Here is an 18,891-nt window from a genome sequence, read left to right on the forward strand (position 1 = left end):
AGCACTTCTCCTTCAGCTTAATTAGTGACCACTGTGCATGAAAAGCCCTGGATGGCAGGGCACATTACACTCCGAGCTTCAGCACTGTTTTGTAGATCCAGCCACTCACATTTGATCCCATCGTGCGTGGAAAATGGAGCAAAATTTCTTTAAACTCATCTGTTATGCATTTTTGCTAAGGATGGCCAGGTCTGTTGCTAGACTTGCTTCTAGTGGCAATTATTTAATCTCATAATAAAGGTGTTATAAATATATTTTATTCCATATTTATTGCTATACTAGCTCCTGAAAGTAGCCAGAACTAAAAAAAATATATGTTAGAACAACAGCACAACAAAACAATGAACAACTCTTAAAAACCACAGGCATGAATTTAAAATATACAAAGAGGTGATTGTGATATTACCATTGCTACTGTACCTCTCTTCTCTCACACCTGATGTAATTGGGAAAGCATTTTTCACAGTTTTGGGGATGTTGTGCTTTTCTGTTTAGTATGGGCTGGGAATTGCCTTTAACTCCTGCACAGGGCTAGCACAGGAGGGCTGCAGTCCAGGTGATGTTTTTTACTGATGTCCCTGGTTTAGAACAAATAACAACCATAAAATTAATTCTTGCAACATAGTTTTTACACACCTCACCTAATGGGACTTTTGGAGCTAAAAGGGAGATGATGACCTGAAGAAGCAGGGACTGTAACCATGGCTACGGGGGACATATTCACCTGTGTGGGTTAACTACAGGGGTGGATACACAAAAGACACTTATTGACAATATCTGCTACACAATAATGTAGGTTTTGTCCCCAAAAGAATCAGTAATTGCCACACTGGCAGTATGTTGAGTACTTTTATTATAGAGATTATTAAAATGCCACTTACATTTAAAGAAACAATCACTAAGGACATTAGCTTCTATAAAAATAATAATAATAATAAAAATCTTAAGCTGTAGCATTTGCAAGCACAGTCCTGGCTTTTGAAAAATCGAGCTTTGCTCTTTCAGTAGCTTACAATATTACTTGAGATAGCTATGGCATATGGCAGGATCAGGGCCAAGTTCTGATTTTGCCCTGGGAAGAACAGGAATATTTCTGTGCTCTTCATTGAGGTACCAGCTTCATCAGCATTTCTGACATCACCTGTAGCCCTGACCTGGGAAGTTACTTGGATGTTTCTGCTCTCGTGAGGTGAACATCATGAGCCTCAGCCACCTCCATCATCACGAGAGGCTTCTTTTGGGGTGGCCAAGTGGGGATGCTCCTGACAGGTTCCTGATTTGTTGCCAAACAGGTAGTTTTCTGAAGATTGAGCTCCACAACATATCTCCAGCTGCCCACCTGAAATCACAGAGTGTCTTGTAACCCTTGAAAACATTAGGTTAAGGGTGTAGAGGACAGCATCAGAGTTATTGTCAGTGCTAGTAAATTTAAACAGAGAAAAATAAGGACAGAAAAATGTTTAACTATACTAAGAAAGGGGAGGGTTGGGGTATTGTGTGACAAAATGTAAGTAAAAAAAAGTCTGAAAAGTCTTTTCTCACCTGCAATAGCTGTGTCAAAAAAAAAGTTGTCATTGCTAGCACTAACAACTGAGTTTTGAGAAGCAAGTTCTGTTTCCCTTCACCTGACTGCATCTGCTTCATTCATTTCGTCCATTAGCACTATGAAAGCCTCCATTTCAGAGCGTTTGTTGTGCACTGAGGAAAGCTGTACAGGTGGTGCTGCCTCAGCAGGAAACTTGCTCCTTGCTGAGGGACCATCAGTTATTTGCAGTGAAACTAAAACAGAGGAATAAATATTACATGCTGATGGATATTTGTCAGAAAAGATAGGAGTACTTTCAGCGGGACTTGTCAGGCACAATGCGTTCAGCTTATCCACATTTTCCATGGCAAAGGGAACAGAGCGCTCCAGCTGCTCCCCTGGCAAGCCTAAAGTTTTGTCTCGTAAATTTAAATTATAGATGACATAATGGTGGAATGGAAATGGATTGCACCTATAGAGATAAACCCATTGAAAAACCTTGCACTTGCAAAGGAAGGAGGGAAGAAGGAGGTTCCGACATGCCACAGATCTTCCAATTGTTGTGATACTCAGCCTCTCCAACTCAACACTTTGCTAAGCAATTTGTTTCCTTTTTTTTTTTTCTTTTCATTTCCCCCCACCTCCATTGAACGCGATGAACATTTCTGTGAAGCTCACAGAGAGTGCTAGGTTGCAAATATAACAAAAAGCTTGCCAATGCCTGGGAGTCCAAACTGGCAATGCTTTCTGTTGTGTCAGCATTTAAGTATTATTGTAGTGTTATCATATCATGGCATAAAAAAATAACATGGAAGCAGCCATGCCAAAAGTTTAATGTTTGACTGAAAGCACAGACTGAGTATCCATAGGTACATTTGGGTTCTTTGCCAAAACATCATTTTAATATGAACCATTCAGTAGACCTTATACTCAGTCATGAGAAACTCTATTTTTTAATTTAAACCAATAAGGCAAAACCTGCACTGGCAGGTTTCCTGCATCTGATACTGGCGAGGGAAAAAAAAAAAAAAAAAAGGAAATTATTTGATAAACTGCAGTACCTTGGGGTGACTTGACAGCCTTATGAAGTAGGCAGTTGCAGGCCTGAAGCCTGAAGGCTCTGTTTTGTTGTTGGCTCTTTCTTTTCTTTCTTTTTTTTCTTTTTCTACACATACTGAACCTGTCGTTAAAAAAAAAAAAAAAGTGCAGAATTCCACAATAAATTTATCTGCCTGTATCAATGCTCTAGCAAAGACTTATAAGTGGAGACAGAGGACAAAGCAGGTAGAAGGAGGGAGTTTATTGCTCAAGAACAGGTAAAGCACTCTGTTTTTGGACTCAGGGAAAATGATGTCTATGGGATCAATACAGGAAATCAGAGAAGTGTTGTTGCACACTGTATCACTGAACATCTGAAGCCATACCAAGCTTGACAAGCAAGTGGAAATGCAACCTGAAGTTTTAAAAAAATGTAAGGATACATGTGCTACAGACTACATTCAGATCCAGATGACTCTCACCATACGAATATACTAGGTGTGCTGAAGAGGAATTTATTTCTACAACTGTTATTAGGTAGAGACTTGTCCTTTGGTTAATCCCGTGTAAATTCAGCTGGCTGCACTCTGACAAACACCAGCTCTTGGGCAAGGGTAGAAGGAAGGTTTAGTCATTCTTCAGCCTCCTTTGATCTTTTGCATCCTCTGAACTTTATTGCACTGCACGGTTTGCTAACAACCGGTACGTTGCTCTCAGCAGCAGCACACGACTGAGCAGCCAAAAGCAGGATGAAGAACCTGGGCCCAATGACTTTAACTGAAGAAACAGCTGCTGAAAGGAAATTCATTGGAAACAGAGCTGACGGTTCACAGGAAACAAACTTTGATTTTGTCTTGGAGGAAAAACTCGTCCAAGGCTACTCAACAGGGCATACAGCACGAGATCTCAAAACAAAAGGCTTGAGTATAAGTGCTAAGTGCTACTGACACCATATGAAAAGAGTTACTGCAAAGATGGGAGTAGAAATTTGGCCTGGAAAACCTCTGCTCCATGTTTTGTGCCTGTCTCTCCCCAAAATGACCATGAGCTGTTCTCAGTCATTGCTTTAGCCTCCCAGTAGGAAGATGAAGAACAGAAGCCTCTTCTCACTCTTAAGATGGGAGCCAAGCCAGCAGAGAAAATGAAAATGAATAATAAGATGTGGAGACGGTGAGCTGAGATAGCCAGAGATCCCCAAAGTCTTTGCTATCTTTGCCCTTTGTTAGGTTGTCTGCAAATAGTTAAATCTTCAAAATTTGAGCAAGTTTAATTAAAGGTTACCTAGCATATTTCTGCTTCCTAAATAGATAGGATCTTCCTTTCAGCAAGGTTTGTGATGAATACAAAATCTGCTTTCCACAAATATTTTTCATTCTCACTTAAAATTTTGCTGCTTCTGCAAACATTCCTGCAACCAAACTTATTTGCCAGGAGGTACGTGAAAAGCAGACAAAAAGGGAGTGCAAACACATTAAATGTGAATTCACTTAGAATTTAATAACAAAAAAAAAAAAAAAAAAAATGCACAGCAATTTTGTGCAGCACTTGCCAGGCAATGGAATCAAATCCAGAAAGTTGAATACAGCTGACAGCAATGTGTCTAACACCTGATCATTCAAGATAAACACCGGAAAAAGTAAAGTGAGGACCAAAAGAGACCAGATTTGAAACGCATTATGAGGCCTAATGCTGCAATTAGGTGTGTGGAGTTAGGATTTAGGGAGAACTTTACACACGTCTATCTGACTGGGTTGTGATGGATCTCACCTGCCCCAGGAAAAGCCAGCTCCAGCTGGAGAAGCCACACAACTGCAATGGCAGTGATGCCAGGAGCATTACTACAAACTCCCCCTGGTGTTAATTTGGTCATCTGTTTTTGCAGACCTAATTTGCTTTGCATATCCCCCACCTCCCCAACTACATTGCTGATGGAAAATATACTTGTGTAGGACTTCAGGTCCCTGCAAGCCGGTGGAAATCTGAAGCTGGATTCCCTGCACCCTAGGTAAACATTGAACAATGAGCTGCCATCTCCGCCTTTTGAAAAGAGTGACTCCCACTCCGTTTTGTGAAGAAAATCACCTCTAACTGCAGAGCTGCAAATCCTGAACAGAAATAGGATCCTCCCTCTAGCCTAAGATTCTGATCTCTGATTTGTGTTAAAACAACAGCAAGTGCTGGATATAACTACAGTGGAACTGATGCTCCTGAGGATATTAGGATTATTGAAAGGGCTCAGCACACCTTCAGCTGGCTCTGCATGTGTAGCTCCCCATTGGCACCAGTGGAGTGATGCTGAAACACGATGGCTGGCAGGGGAAGGAGGAGCATGCTACTCTACAAAACTGTGGAGTAATAGCTCCAAAAGCAGTTCAGAAAGCGTTCTTATAGCCTCGTTCGTCTTCAGGCTTTGTCTCAAAATTCAGAGAGCTTGGCATGGTAGCACCAGAAACTGGCTGTGCTTTGCTGAAAGCCCCCAGAAGACATGCCCAGCCAGCACGGCGCTGCTGAAAGAGGAATAAGTTTCTGGGTCCTCCAGAAGGGGAAAACACATTTCAACCCCCCCCCCCCCCCTAGAAAACCACAGCACACGTCAAAGAGGGAAGTGTGCTGCTGGCCTACATGAACACTCATTTGCACCTGGCAGAGGAGGAAGACGTAAAGAGCCATTAAAGCCTGATGTATGGAAGTGGTTTTTGTCTTGCAAATGGGAGCAGGGCTCAGAGTTTCGGTTGTCTTTGCCATAAAGCAGTGAATCCTAGGTTCCTAGGGTGTGCATCTGCGCCTGGGTACTGCTTAGTAGCAATGTATGCACCAGCATATGTTCCTCATCTCCTGGCTGGATTGCTAGAGGAGCAGGATAAAGCTGGTTTTAAGGTCTTTCCTCTTTTTCCAACCTCCCACCATCCTCTCGTCGCTGTGCCTCTTCCCTGAGCTGTAGGACAGCTAAGAGAGAGAAACAAATAACCAATGGGTGGGGTGGGGTGTCTGCTTCGTAGGCTTTTTTACACTATTTTCTGACTGTCATTTCTCTTTTGACTGTGTTCCAGTCACTGTAGCTATTAAAGTCAGGAGAGTTATTACCTGCATGCTGAGCCTAAACGAAGCCTTTGGTGCTTCAGAGAATTTCCTGGCACTTCTAGCATCACAGAAGCACTGTGGTACCCAGCACAGCCCTGGAAACAGGCATCAGGTCATTTCTAAGCCCATTTTACCTCTGATTCTTGTTATCCATCACAACAACTAATTAGTTTATTCATCTACATAGAGGGTCTGTGTTTTGACAATACATGAAAATGTGAAAAGCTCAGATGCATACAAGCTACTGTCGCCCACCTCTGATGTCCTGTGGCGTTCAATGCATAGTGTCTCAACAGGCACATTTATAATCTCAGTTGTGCCACACTTGTCATCTATTATAAATAACATCCCTGGTCTGTGGTCAGCTTTATCTTTGAATGAGAGCGGCAGTCTGACTGCTGCTCCTCGTATATTGTAACTTCCTGCCTGAAGGTAGTTCTGCGGGCCAGATGAACTATTCAGTGAGAGCACTAACTTGCACGTGTTCTAGCACACCTCTCTATTGCACTGTTTAAAGACTTTATCAGCTAGATAAAGCAACATAGCTTTGTGTATACCAGTAGAGAGAAGTAAAAAATTCTTTCTTTCTTTTATTTTTTAAGCCAAATGATTTTGAAACTGTTTGGAGATTTAAAATGGCTGATTTATTTTGCTAATAAATGGATAGCTAAAAAGCTCGAAATGAGTCACAGCATTGCATCCATTGTACAAAGCATGCCTCCTTCCACTGGGAAATACAACCTCTTCAGCTTACTGGTAGAAATGTAGATATTTCATAGATTAAAATCATTTCTAGAGATTCTTGACACCAACTTCTTATTTCCAGGAACAATATACAAGCTTTGAGGATGTGAAGAATAGTGCATCCACTTGAATCTGCAGAGATGTTCCAGATGTACATAGCAGAACTTGGACTGAGTCCAGCACTCAGGGGCTAACACCTCTACCCTCAGATAAAGTGCCACGGGATCTTTTCACAAGAGTAAATTGCAGATTGCGAAACAGTTACCTTAACTAGTTCCTGATGTGCTGTATCACACCACATTCAAATCTCCATCTGTGGTGTCTGCAACTACTGTTCGTAAAATGAAGGTTTCAGCACAGAAATAAATATGATGTAGCTCTGTGATAGTTCCATGGAGCGATTTTCATTGTTTCGTTGGCCCAGCCTTTTAATGTGCTAGGTACTTCAAGCCTGTTTAAATACCACATAGCACTGAGGAACAGTCTGGAGGTCTCACAGAGCATGTGGACATCATTTTCAATATTATCAAGTTGCACTCTAAATATATTTCTCAACATATTGTTCTTTTCCTGTCTTGTCACATCGGGTTGTCATTCATTGTTACAAAGCAGCCATGTACCACCCCAGACATGACAGCATTTTCAAAGAATGAGAGGCTTTTAATACAGCAGTATATATAGTACCCAGGCTTGGATAGCCATGTGGTGTGTCTATATCATACCATGCAGCATTATTGACCCATGAAGCAGAGAAGCATGTTTGCATTCAAACCTCTCTCCTTGGGGCTTCTCTTTTGGTGGGCTTACAACTTGTTAAGACCTTCCCCTCATTCTTGGCTGTTTGGCTAAGCTGAAGAAGAGCAGCAGCAGTGTTCCAACAAAGCCTTCCCATGGTGAACCTATCATAAGCAGATCTTAACCAGTGCTAAGCTACCAGAGTCACAAAAATACATGTATATCAAGTTGACTGGTAGTACTCACAGCATAAGCGGGATGATTTCCCAAGCACTGAGAATTGTACTGACTTATTGCCTTAGCCCAGAACAGGAAACATCTTAAGTAGTAGTAAAGCAATTTTGTTCTTGAAGTAGGGGAAAAAAAAGAAGAAAAAAAAAAAAAGAGAGAGAGAGAGACCAAAGAGCCCAGGAGTGAGAGATCCAACCAGGAAAGAAGAAAAATCCTGACAAAAACAGGGTAAAACACAGCAAAGAGGCAACAAGTGTTTGAGAAAAGTAAGTTGGTAAAAAAAATAAAAATATATATATATAAAAGACTTTGGGGAGGAGAAGAAAAAATCTCTAGGAAAAAAGACAATGTGAGAGTCTTCTTGTGTGAAGCAATGATAAATTGTTCCCGGTAACTCCTCCAGTGTGTCCTGATGTTTGAGAAATATGCATGGTTTGTTTCATGACCAAATTTCCAGTAATGTCTTATTCATTTGGAGGAATTTCATATTGTCTTCCTTACGGAACCCAAAGAAGTAACTAGAAGAAAATGTCTCTTTTAAATACACAGATAAGATTAGAAGAAAATAATTTCACTGGACACGAATGTTTCCTCTTTTTTGTTGTTTTGTTTTGTCTATTTACTTTTTAAGTAAATTTTCAAGTATATTTTTAAGTATCAAATATACAAATGACAGACCAAGGAACCACCTAAATATACAACATCAATACCTTTCACAGTGACATAACATATTTCTTCAAATGTACATTTATGAGAAATATGATTTTAAAAGGATCCTGATGATACATGGCTAAAATTATCTCTGGTATAATTCCACTGAATTAAAGAGGTTGCAGGGGGAGGGAGTAAATTTGCCTCCTGGTGTTATTGGTGAAAAAAATAAAATAAAAAATAAAGAGTTTTATGTCAAGATGTTTTTTATGAACTTGAATCCAGTTTCTAATCATCCAGATTGCCCTGTACAATAAACTCTTGATTATGACTGCTGGCGTTAACAGTAATAAGACAAGATGATGTGTAGCACAATTTTCTTCATTCAGCTTTTCATTCTCCCACTGCTCCTAAAAAGTCTCCATATCTTTCTGTTGGTTTTGTTTAAAAGTCATGTAAAATTAGATATTATCAATCAAGTCACACATTCTCAAGTGCAAAAACATTATTTTGTTGATTGCCACGTAGCTTTGTGGGACGAAGCGGAGCAGCTCTGCTCCTCGTTCAGGAAAGTTGGCACGGTGGTGCTGGTGCAACTTGCTGCTGAGCTGACAGCACAGGACAAAGTGCTGGCTTTCCCTCAGCCTGCAGCAGATCTGTGGAAACTGATCGAAGACACTTATCTGCATTCTTTCCACTGCATAGCTTCAGCCCTGCATTGCACACTTCTCCCTACCAACACTAATTAAACCAAGGAAGGGAAAAAAAAAAATTAGATGTTTGCACTCAAACAAAATTATTTGAAGAGAGAACTGCATGCTGGAAAGATAATCAACAAAAGACTTTCATTTCTAAATCATAATCTGGTGTTTCCCTGTCTTTCCTGTTCAGACTCCAAGTTCAGGATCCTTGTTCCCCTCACTCTGGATAGTTTATCACTGCCAGGTGTCAGTCATAGACATGAGAACTGAAACTTTGCAGTTGCTGTGGAAATCCTAACATGAGCAGCAGGATTAATGGGGTTCCCCCGTGTCCTGGAATTACTGCTGAAAATAAGAGAAATAAGTATATGTGGGATTTCAGACTTCAGGAATTTTCCCTCTCTGTTTCAAGCATCTCTCAAGTGTCATTGTTCTATCAGCTCAGTGATAGCTGGCTGCGATATTCATACATTTTTATTTATTTGGTCCTATATTAAAAGTCTTCAATTTCTGTAATATCACAGACATTTATGTGGTTGAGGTGGGTGAATAGGACTAGGAAGGACGTACCCATGCACTGTGGCATCTCTCCCAGTCATGAAGACCTGCTAGTGTCTGAGTGCTAAGGACAACATAGGGTGCCCTCAGGATGTATTCTGGAGCAAAAAAGAGGCAGGATCTGTCTGTCTCTCCAGCTGATGCAGGCTTGCAGCATCTTGCAGCATCAGAGCATGAGTCTAGGCTGAGGAGCAAAGAGCCCTGTTGGTCTCCCGATGGGCTCAGGCAGCTGGAGCCAGCCAAGGAGCACCACCAATTCCCCTGCCTCTGTGTGGCATGAAAACAGCCTGGGTCCACAGCTGATGTTAGGCTAATTTCTTCAGCCCTAAGAAAGGTATAATCAGTTGGCGTTAGAGGGAATTTTTGTGTGTGTGAAAAAAAAAAAAAAAAAAAAAAAGATGTTTATGCTACAAATGGAAAAATCAGCCAAAAGCACTGGCAACACAACAAAATATCCCACCCCTGAGCAATTTCTGCCTCTCAATGCAGCCCAGAGAGGTTTAAAACAGTGTTAATGCCTTTCCACATTTCTGGAGATTCTGCCCTTGTGTCTGCTGTTTTGTGGTGGAGGCAGAGATTTGATCCCCAGCCGGCCATGAACAGCAGGCTTCCTTGGAAAACCTCATCCTACACAGGGCTGTAGACAGCACTTGCAGCACTCCCTTTCAGTAAGTGACCTCATGCACATGGCATTTTATCTCCAGAGCTCACGCCTGGTACTCAACTGGTGGCAGAAGCAGCTCTCTGACAAAGACCCACAGAGGCAGGAGCAGGCGCAGGAGTATATGGCAGTTTTGCAAGAGCTGCCTTATCTGAACCTTCCTTCTCAAGGCTGCAGATAAAGCTCATCACTGTCTTGCCCACAGATTCTGATTGACAGTGATAAGCCCCCTCCATCTGAGAGAGGCTGAGAAGGAAAATGAAGGTACCCACCAGCCCGTACCTACAAGCTCTGCTCGGTTCCCAGAGCCAGAGTCAGGTGCAACGATGACCCACGGTGTCTCTGGGTACGCCCCTCTGACAGCTTTTGTCAGGGTTTTCTCTGCCCTTAGTAACTGGCCTTTGATAAATCTCTTTTTGTTGCCTGCCACTTTTTTTTTTTTCTTCTTCTTCTTTTTTTTTTTTTTTTTTTTTATGGCAAGTTGCCACTTTTTAAAGATCTTACACCAGCCTCACAGAATGGAACTAACACTCACTGATTTCACACACTTTGGCACAGAAATAAATATTTCATGCATGCAGATAGTCCCAATGAGACTTCCAACCTCACTAGAAGGGATCATCATCAACTGCAGTTATTGCACCACCTGAATAATAATTATTGCTCCTCATTCGGCATCACACCACAAGCCAAAGAGACATGGCAGTGCTTACCTCTTCTGCACAAACCAACAGAAATAGTCGTGAAGCAGAGCATATGCTGCATCTTGTTCCAACTGAGACACTCCAGAAGTTGAGGAGTGTATTTTATCCACCACACGAATAACGCTACCAGGAGTCTCTGCTTATATGATACATCACAGTACCTTATCCCAGAGCAGAGTTGTAACTTACTGTGAGCAAAATGTGTGTTTAGGACACATAGGCACGCATCTATACATACCTGGGTATGTGTTGGTGTGTGTGCTTATGTATTTATAAACATATATACATAAATAATTTACATATTTGTATAAGTGAATATAAAAAAATAAATATTTATATTTCTGCACATGATAATTTTATTTGGATTTTGGTTATCCTCCTTAAGGATTTTATTTGCCTGCAATGAGAGGTAAGATAAAATTGTCATCCAAGGAGACGACATACTTTTAAGGTTATAAAAGAAAGTTGTTTCAAGTCCAGAAATTAAGACTGGCAACCTGTGAAATGTGGCGATGAATTTCAAAGCCAGACCAATCACTTGCACACTAAAATTTGTTGCTTTGCATCCTTCCTCCTAGTCATCAAAATATTACTAATACATATAAATTCTTCAGCAAAGAATGACTATAATCTTGAACTTTCCAGAAATGCTCTGGTGAAGTGACAGCAGAAATACTCAGACATGCACTTTCAGGCTACCACTCCTGACCTTCTGCAGACCATGGAGGTCCCCGTAACCCTTGTTGAAATGACAACCTCCAGAAGCAAGAGATTTCACTTTTTCCAAGGGAAACCGTACAGCTGTTCTTTGGAGTACAAAATCAGCAGAGGTGTCCACAAATTAAGCACCGTAAAGGAGCGTGACATTCCTTTTACAGCTCTTACCACAGTCTGGGTGCCAAAGGTGGCAGTGACATGCAGTGTCTGAGCGACCAGCCACAAGTGGAGTCACAAACACGCACCATAAACACCCAAAATCAGCCACTTCTCTGAATAGGAGCACCTGTTGTGCTGCTCAGCAGAGCAGGATGCCATAAACTGTACAGCTCACGGGCAACAGCTGTATTTGGAGATGAACAAAAAGGCACTGACATTGGGTTAGTATCCTGGGCAGGCTGCCCCCACAGGCTGGTGGGGCTCCAGCTCCTCCTCCAGCTGAGGTCAGAAGGGCTGGGCCCTGAGCTGTTTTGAGAGAAATGGTGTTGCTTCAGCAGCTTCAATGAGGCTTACATGAAGCCAGGGCCATCTACATTTCTAATGAAACACCCAGTGTCCTTTTTCTTACAGGATACTGCTCAGTCCCCATGCAGGCCACGTCACAGAGTTGTACTTTATACTTTTTCTTCTGCATAATTTTAAATGCCTGAATTTACTGATCATTTGACAATTGTTAACATCTTTTTTTGCTTCTTGACTTTCTACGCTGTTTTGTTCAGGGTGCTGCCTGTGCAGCTTTTCTTTGCAAAGGTAAATTTGACCCGTCTGAAAACAGAGCCTAGGCAGATAATCAAATTTGGGTACATCAGACTCCTCTGGAGGTGTGTTTCTGTGGTACCCTGACTGCAGCAATGCCCTTCTCCTCCGCATCTGCTGCTACCACGGGGGCACAGCATAGGAGTGAAATGCTGCATCCATCTGTTGTCTGCTCCCCATTTCTCTCTCCTCTCACCTCTGTGACTGAACACTTTGCACATTGCCAAGTCTTGTTAGCATTTAGAGCAGGTCACAGAGCTGGCCTGGTTGGAAGAAGACACATCAGAGGTTCTGCACTCAGGCAACCGAGATGGAAAAACCGAGATGGAAAGCCTTTGGCTTGTCATCTTCTGACACAACACAGGCTAATGTGTGGTGGGGAGAGAAATCTGCTGGCAGCCTTTTTAACACTTCCAGGTGGATTACTATTTGACACACACTGCAGAAGATACCCATGTTTATTGACATTTACTTTTCCTTTGCAGGAACAGTCACACTCTCCCGTCACTGGTTTTCTAGTGGCTTTCCCACTAAGCGTGTAAGAACAGGATGTTCAAGAGCTGTCCCATATGGTGGCATGCTGTCTATTGTTCAGATGATTGGCTTCACGCACTGGCTGGCTTTCACTTTTTGCTTTGAATGGGTTATGGCTGAAACTGGCATCAATTGTTGGGATGGGGTGGAGAAACAGGGTCTCAGCAAAGGGTGAATCCGCAAAGGGGCTTCTTTTCATTCCACGAATTTAACACATCTGCTACAGCTATATTTCTTTGTGTAGTAGTAAGGGCATTATGGTTCAAATTAGAGGGATATTTTAAGATCATAAGAATAGAATTCTTTTTCAATGCAGTTGTGTGTATTGTGTGTATTTTTGGTTTCATTATAATTTTTATTTATTTTAACATGTTTATGATTTGTCCAGAGCTTAGGATAATATGTCTATTTATGTGTTTATTTTGGATGTTTGTTATATTTTGGTTAAATGTAGATTTACCAGTACATTAAACTGTTTCTCTAGTTTTCTGAACTATTGAGAGCATTCATGTATACAACTGAGTGGCAAGACAAAAGCTCTCTGATCTAAATGCAATAAATGAAGAAAAAAAGGAGAAAAACAGGAGATCAGGTTGACTGCATTTTCTCCTGTCCATAATTCTTTCTTTCTTTCTCTTCTTGTATCAGTTCTTCCACATTTTTCCTCTGGTTCTTTCCCAGTACAGAGAGAAGTTGCAATGCCATAACAGGAATCTATATAGAAAAACTACTCTGTATTCTGGGTAAGAGAATAAAGCACCCTGAGTGCATCAAATTATATAATGCTAAGCCCCAATAGTAATGGTTATGAATTACTTTCTGACCCCAGCAGGTGGCCAATCTCTGTCTTAAAGTGTAAAGATTGATGGTCCCTGCAATTTTGTTCTGGTCATTGTAAATCTGTTTTTCAGGACTCTCAGTGGATATTCATTGTCTTGTCTGGGTTGTCTGCTCCCGTAAACTAGCTTTAGCTTACAGCCTTTCTAGTTTGTACAGGGAAAAAAAAAAAAAAAAAAAAAAAAAAGAAGAGTCAAACACAACCAAGATGGCAACTTTTGTAACAGGAAAAGAAGCCAAATGTCTTAATATTTAAGATTATTCTTTTCCTACACTACAATTAGCAGAATTTGAGGTATATGGAGGGCTAGCTACAGTACAAAGAAGTTTGTTATCCTTTAATTTAATATGAAACACTTCTTAAAAATCTAAATTTTCATTAAGAAAAAAGAAGGAAAAAATAAAAAGACCACAGCTGATAGATACACTAAAATACCAGTTTGTCAAAAAACGCAGAGCAACTAAAGTATTCTCAGTGAGCTATACACAGACTATCCTGCCACCTTAAAGCAAACCACCAAGCTCCAGCCCCCCAGGACCATTCCCAGGGCTGGTTCCTTGCCCGTTCCTATCTGCACATGACCAGAAATCTCCAGAAACCCATGGAGTCAGATGTTATTAGATGTTAGAGTTTAACTCCTCTGAAGATTTGGTTCAAGGAGGGTTTGCACCCACAGCTGTAGCCTCTGAATGCGAGAGATATAAACAGCTGTGCCAGGATTTCTGGAACCTGAATGGCACTGACTTTGTCACAAAGAGGCGCGTTCAGAGTTGGAAATACAATTTTGCCACTTTATAAGCAAGATTGCATTCTCTTCCCTAATCATGTTGTGGCTTTTCACTCTAATTTATTCTTTTCAAGGAGGATTTTGTTGGATTGGGGAGGAGGTGATGGCATCCTTGTGCCACTGAGCTCCGGCTGCTGTGCTCTGATGAGTCCCCAGGGGTGGTGCGCACAGGTTTGGGGAGCACCACACGAGCAGGACTATTAAGTGCACGCTCCATTTGAGCGGGCAGGCACTCCGGATCTCTTTTCTCTCAACTCATTATCAATGGCGTGTGTGTGTTGGGATGGGGGGACTGCCTGAAATTGCAAATGAGCTAATTTCTTTTTGCAACTGTGCATCCTGAACCGAGAAGTTTGTAGCACTTCTTCCTTCCCAAGCAGACTCCACACCCCAAGGAGCACTTTTAAGGGTCCCCCCACACACACCCACACACGTTCTTTTTCTATCTATCCCAATTCAAAATTTCAACAGCACTACTGTGGAGGGAAATACTTGCTAAAATAAAATGTGATGCCTGGAAGAGAAAGAATTATCCAAATCTAATTATTAGACACTGCAAGCATTTTGAGAGTCAGAGATCCTACTGAGATGGCAGAATGCCTCATAAGTAATGCAGCAGACAGGTTTTATTTCATTTCTAGGAGACTATTCATCTGTGGATACAAAGAATCTTTGATAAGCATGCTCATTGGAAAAAAAAAAAAAATATATATATATATATAATTTTAGTGACACTATCTATTATTAGTTAGCAAGTACCACTGATACACCGCTCCACACAACATATGAAGTGTGCCCAACTTGTAACTTGTATAATCAGGGAGTAAACAGCATGCTGATTATTGGCATGTCAGCAAGCGCATGGAGGGAGTATGATAGAAAACAGTTTTACCTTCCTTACCAAACCATCCTTTGCAGAGGTTTTCTGCAGCTCCAGAGGCAGAGGGGAGCAGCACAGTGTGCAGTAAGCCCATAGAGAAGACCCTCCTGACATTGGTGGTCTCTGATGAGGTCCTCAGCGACCAGTGCTGCAAAACTGTGGATGAATTTTCTAATGGTGACAGCCTGACTATGACCCACATTCAGCAAAGATTACAAGATCTTAATGTAAACAAACTAATTTCACATTTTAAGCTAAGTCATTTTAGCCATTATATAATTTTAAATTGAGAATAGCAATGGTAACTGGTTGATAGCAAGATATTCTCATGCATGAAAATGTGGAAAAGTGTGATTGAGTGTGCTACAATTTCTTTAATTGATCTGCAAAGTTTGGTTTTAGACTAAGAGAAGTTTCCTTGTGCAACATGCACCATTTCAACATTTGAACTCAATTTTCCTAAGCAGGGTGACTTCTCTATATTCTGATCCAACTATTTATCTGGCTCTACTTTCCTTCTGTTACACTCCATTGTCCCAGGTGTTGCATTGTCAGGAGGGTCTTGTCAATGGGCTGATATTTGCTCTCACTGATGTTCTGTGCTATCATGAAGTTTTACATCACCTGTTTTTTATTTCCCAGAAGACAGTCTGCTGTCACAAGGTCTGCTCACACACCTACCATTTCTGGAAGCTACAGAAGTAGGCTAACCATATCTTGCAACTACAAACACTGTTTTCTGGTATTGCTGGAGAAAGAAAGGCCTGAATGTGTGATGAAGTCCCGTGAGGAAAAAAGAGCAGCCAAAGTCTAGATAACTGCATTTGTTACCCAGGTTCCAGACATATCAAGTTATACAAGTTTCTTGGAAGTGCAAGAGTAAGGGACAGGACTCCCTTCTCTCTCCTTGCCCATGAGCAGGGACTCTGTCCAAGCTCACTCCTTCAGAGACACTGGAGAATGTGCAGCAAAAGCATCTGTTCTGCTCAGCAATGAGCTTACCTTTTTTTTTTTTTGTACATTGGTATACCTAACTGTTAGACAGAAATCCACAGGAAACCAGGCTGAGAACTGCTTGTCCTGCTTTCAGATGCTGCTTTCAAGTTCTGAGACATATTTGAGGTTTCATATTCCCAAAACACAATTTTCTTGGGGGAGCTTTAGTTTACTGACAGAGTCCTTAAATGATGCCTGGATCAGTGATAGAAATATCTAACAATATGCTTCTAGTTCGCACTGACACTGATAAATTGCAATATTCAATACAATTTCATGGTAGCACTGTGAGTTAAAGTACTCTCAATAACAGAAAAATTACCAAAGTGCACCTCCACAAAACGTGCTGTTCATAATTTTTCAGTCAATTAATATGGAAAATGTAAAGGAGAGTAGATTGTTTTCTATATCAACAGTTCACTGAGAAGATTGTTTTAATTACAAGGCTCTCACGTCTTTTTATATTAGGTGTCTTGTTGAGGTTGAAAAGCCATTAGTGTCTCAATGTCTTGCAAAGCTTTCTCTACAATTGTATAACAGCTACTTAGCAGTTATACGAAGCATACCATTTAAACAAAATTTAAGTCCACAATTACTCTGTTAATAAAATGTAAATTTAAAAATACATGCAACCATCAGGAAGATAGAACATTTAATTCTCACTTAGCTTCCCACAGAATGAAGGGTTAATTTGGTAAAAGAGATAAGAAGACTGCAATAATTGCTCTTATCTGCTGTTTCGTGGGTGAAAATGACTTCTAAGACTTTGAATTCTGAGGCCTAAATCAAGTCTTCATTTTACCTAGCTATAACTCCCCTGGAACATTAGAAGGAACAATTAGCATAGATCTACCTGTGTATCTTAAGTTACGGTTAATGCATGGGAATGGTGTGCTTAATTTTACTGCTTTGAAAATATACCCCTGGAGAATAAAAGAAAGACTTCAGAGTTCTCAATAACAGTAAAAAGGAAAGAGCTTGATTTATTTACTTTCTCTTTTATGATAACCTTTTTCTCTCTTGTCCTAATCCTCTGCAAATAATATAAAAATGTGGAAAATGGCAGTTTTCCTAAGCGAGGGGCTCAGCATGGGCAACCATCATGTCTAAATACTGTTCTAGCACTTCTTAGCCAGAAGAAAATATAGACACTGCAGATTTCTTCCAACAAAGCTATTGTTTGGTGAATTCATTATGCAATGAGCCTTTCTTTGACTGCTACTATTATGGAGGAAGAGTAAGAGTGACTATCCAGGAGAAGTGGCTGCAGAAGTAAAGTCAAGAGAAAAGTTGCAACAGTGAGGGTATGCAGCATCAACAAACCTCTGGTACTGTTTAGAACGAGAAACAGGGAGCAATATGAAAAAGAGGCAACCCAGAGCACTGCTGAACATCACACAGGTGTAAGGGGTATTCCTCAATACAGAGATCAGCACTGAATTTCCAAGAGGGAAGGGAAGGGAAGGGAAGGGAAGGGAAGGGAAGGGAAGGGAAGGGAAGGGAAGGGAAGGGAAGGGAAGGGAAGGGAAGGGAAGGGAAGGGAAGGGAAGGGAAGGGAAGGGAAGGGAAGGGAAGGGAAGGGAAGGGAAGGGAAGGGAAGGGAAGGGAAGGGAAGGGAAGGGAAGGGAAGGGAAGGGAAGGGAAGGGAAGGGAAGGGAAGGGAAGGGAAGGGAAGGGAAGGGAAGGGAAGGGAAGGGAAGGGAAGGGAAGGGAAGGGAAGGGAAAAGTCTCAACATTTAAACCCAGGGAACATGATTGCTCCTGCAAAGTGGAATTAAAAGATGAACCTGAGAGACTTTCACACCCAGTCACTGAATGCCAAGGGTACTTGGCCAAAGCCAAGAGTAAGAGCTCTTTACACATGCCTGAAAATCTCAGCAATACATATCTGTTAACTTACTCCTGAGAGGCTGCTCAGGAACTAGTAATTTGAATATTTACTGTTGCCTTTGAACTACATATATACCACGAAGTCACGCTTCCTTTTGGTGACAGAATCTGTTCCCACTATTCCTTTTCTAATACAACTCCCTCTTGAATTAAGGAACCCTTCTCTTTTACCAGGTGCATAGACCAGGTCAAAAAATTGTTAAGGAACAGATCCGGGAATACATGTAGGCATCTATCTCCTATGCACTTAGGTAGGATTTATGAATCTAAGTCATAATTTATATGGCTCTATATGGCTAGTCTGTGAAATGCTGAAGGTGGGTGAGCTACTCCTGCAGTCAGGGGAGCTCCATTTTAACTCCAGCTCTGCCTTTGTCATTCCCTGACCTTGCCTGTAAAGATCAGGCCATTTATAGCTCCTGAGGAGCTCACATTTCAAATTTTGAGGAAGAATCTTTTTTTTTTTTTAACATTTCAGTGTTTGAAATTTTACAATGAATAGCATTTCCCCATTATGTTCCCCTGCTGATCAGCAAATTATTAAATTCTTTCTCCTAACAAACCACAGTCAGAATGTGGATCAAAACATTAATTTTCATACATAGTTTCACCCATTCCCTCCAATTTTAATTCTCACTATCCACTAGGAATAAGTTTGTCTCTACAGAGGAAAGCTGCCATGTTTTATCAATGTCTTATGGATTTACCATTAAAGGCTACATGAAAATAATTTAGGATTTATTTTTTATAAAGTGCTAAACCATATTATTTCCTGTGTTGTCTGTATTATGGAAGCTCACCCACAAAAAATAAAATAAAAAAATTAGCCATTGCTATTTATTACACACCACCATACCCTATATT

This window comes from Anas platyrhynchos, chromosome Z (assembly GCF_047663525.1).
Source record: "Anas platyrhynchos isolate ZD024472 breed Pekin duck chromosome Z, IASCAAS_PekinDuck_T2T, whole genome shotgun sequence".
Taxonomy (NCBI): domain Eukaryota; kingdom Metazoa; phylum Chordata; class Aves; order Anseriformes; family Anatidae; genus Anas; species Anas platyrhynchos.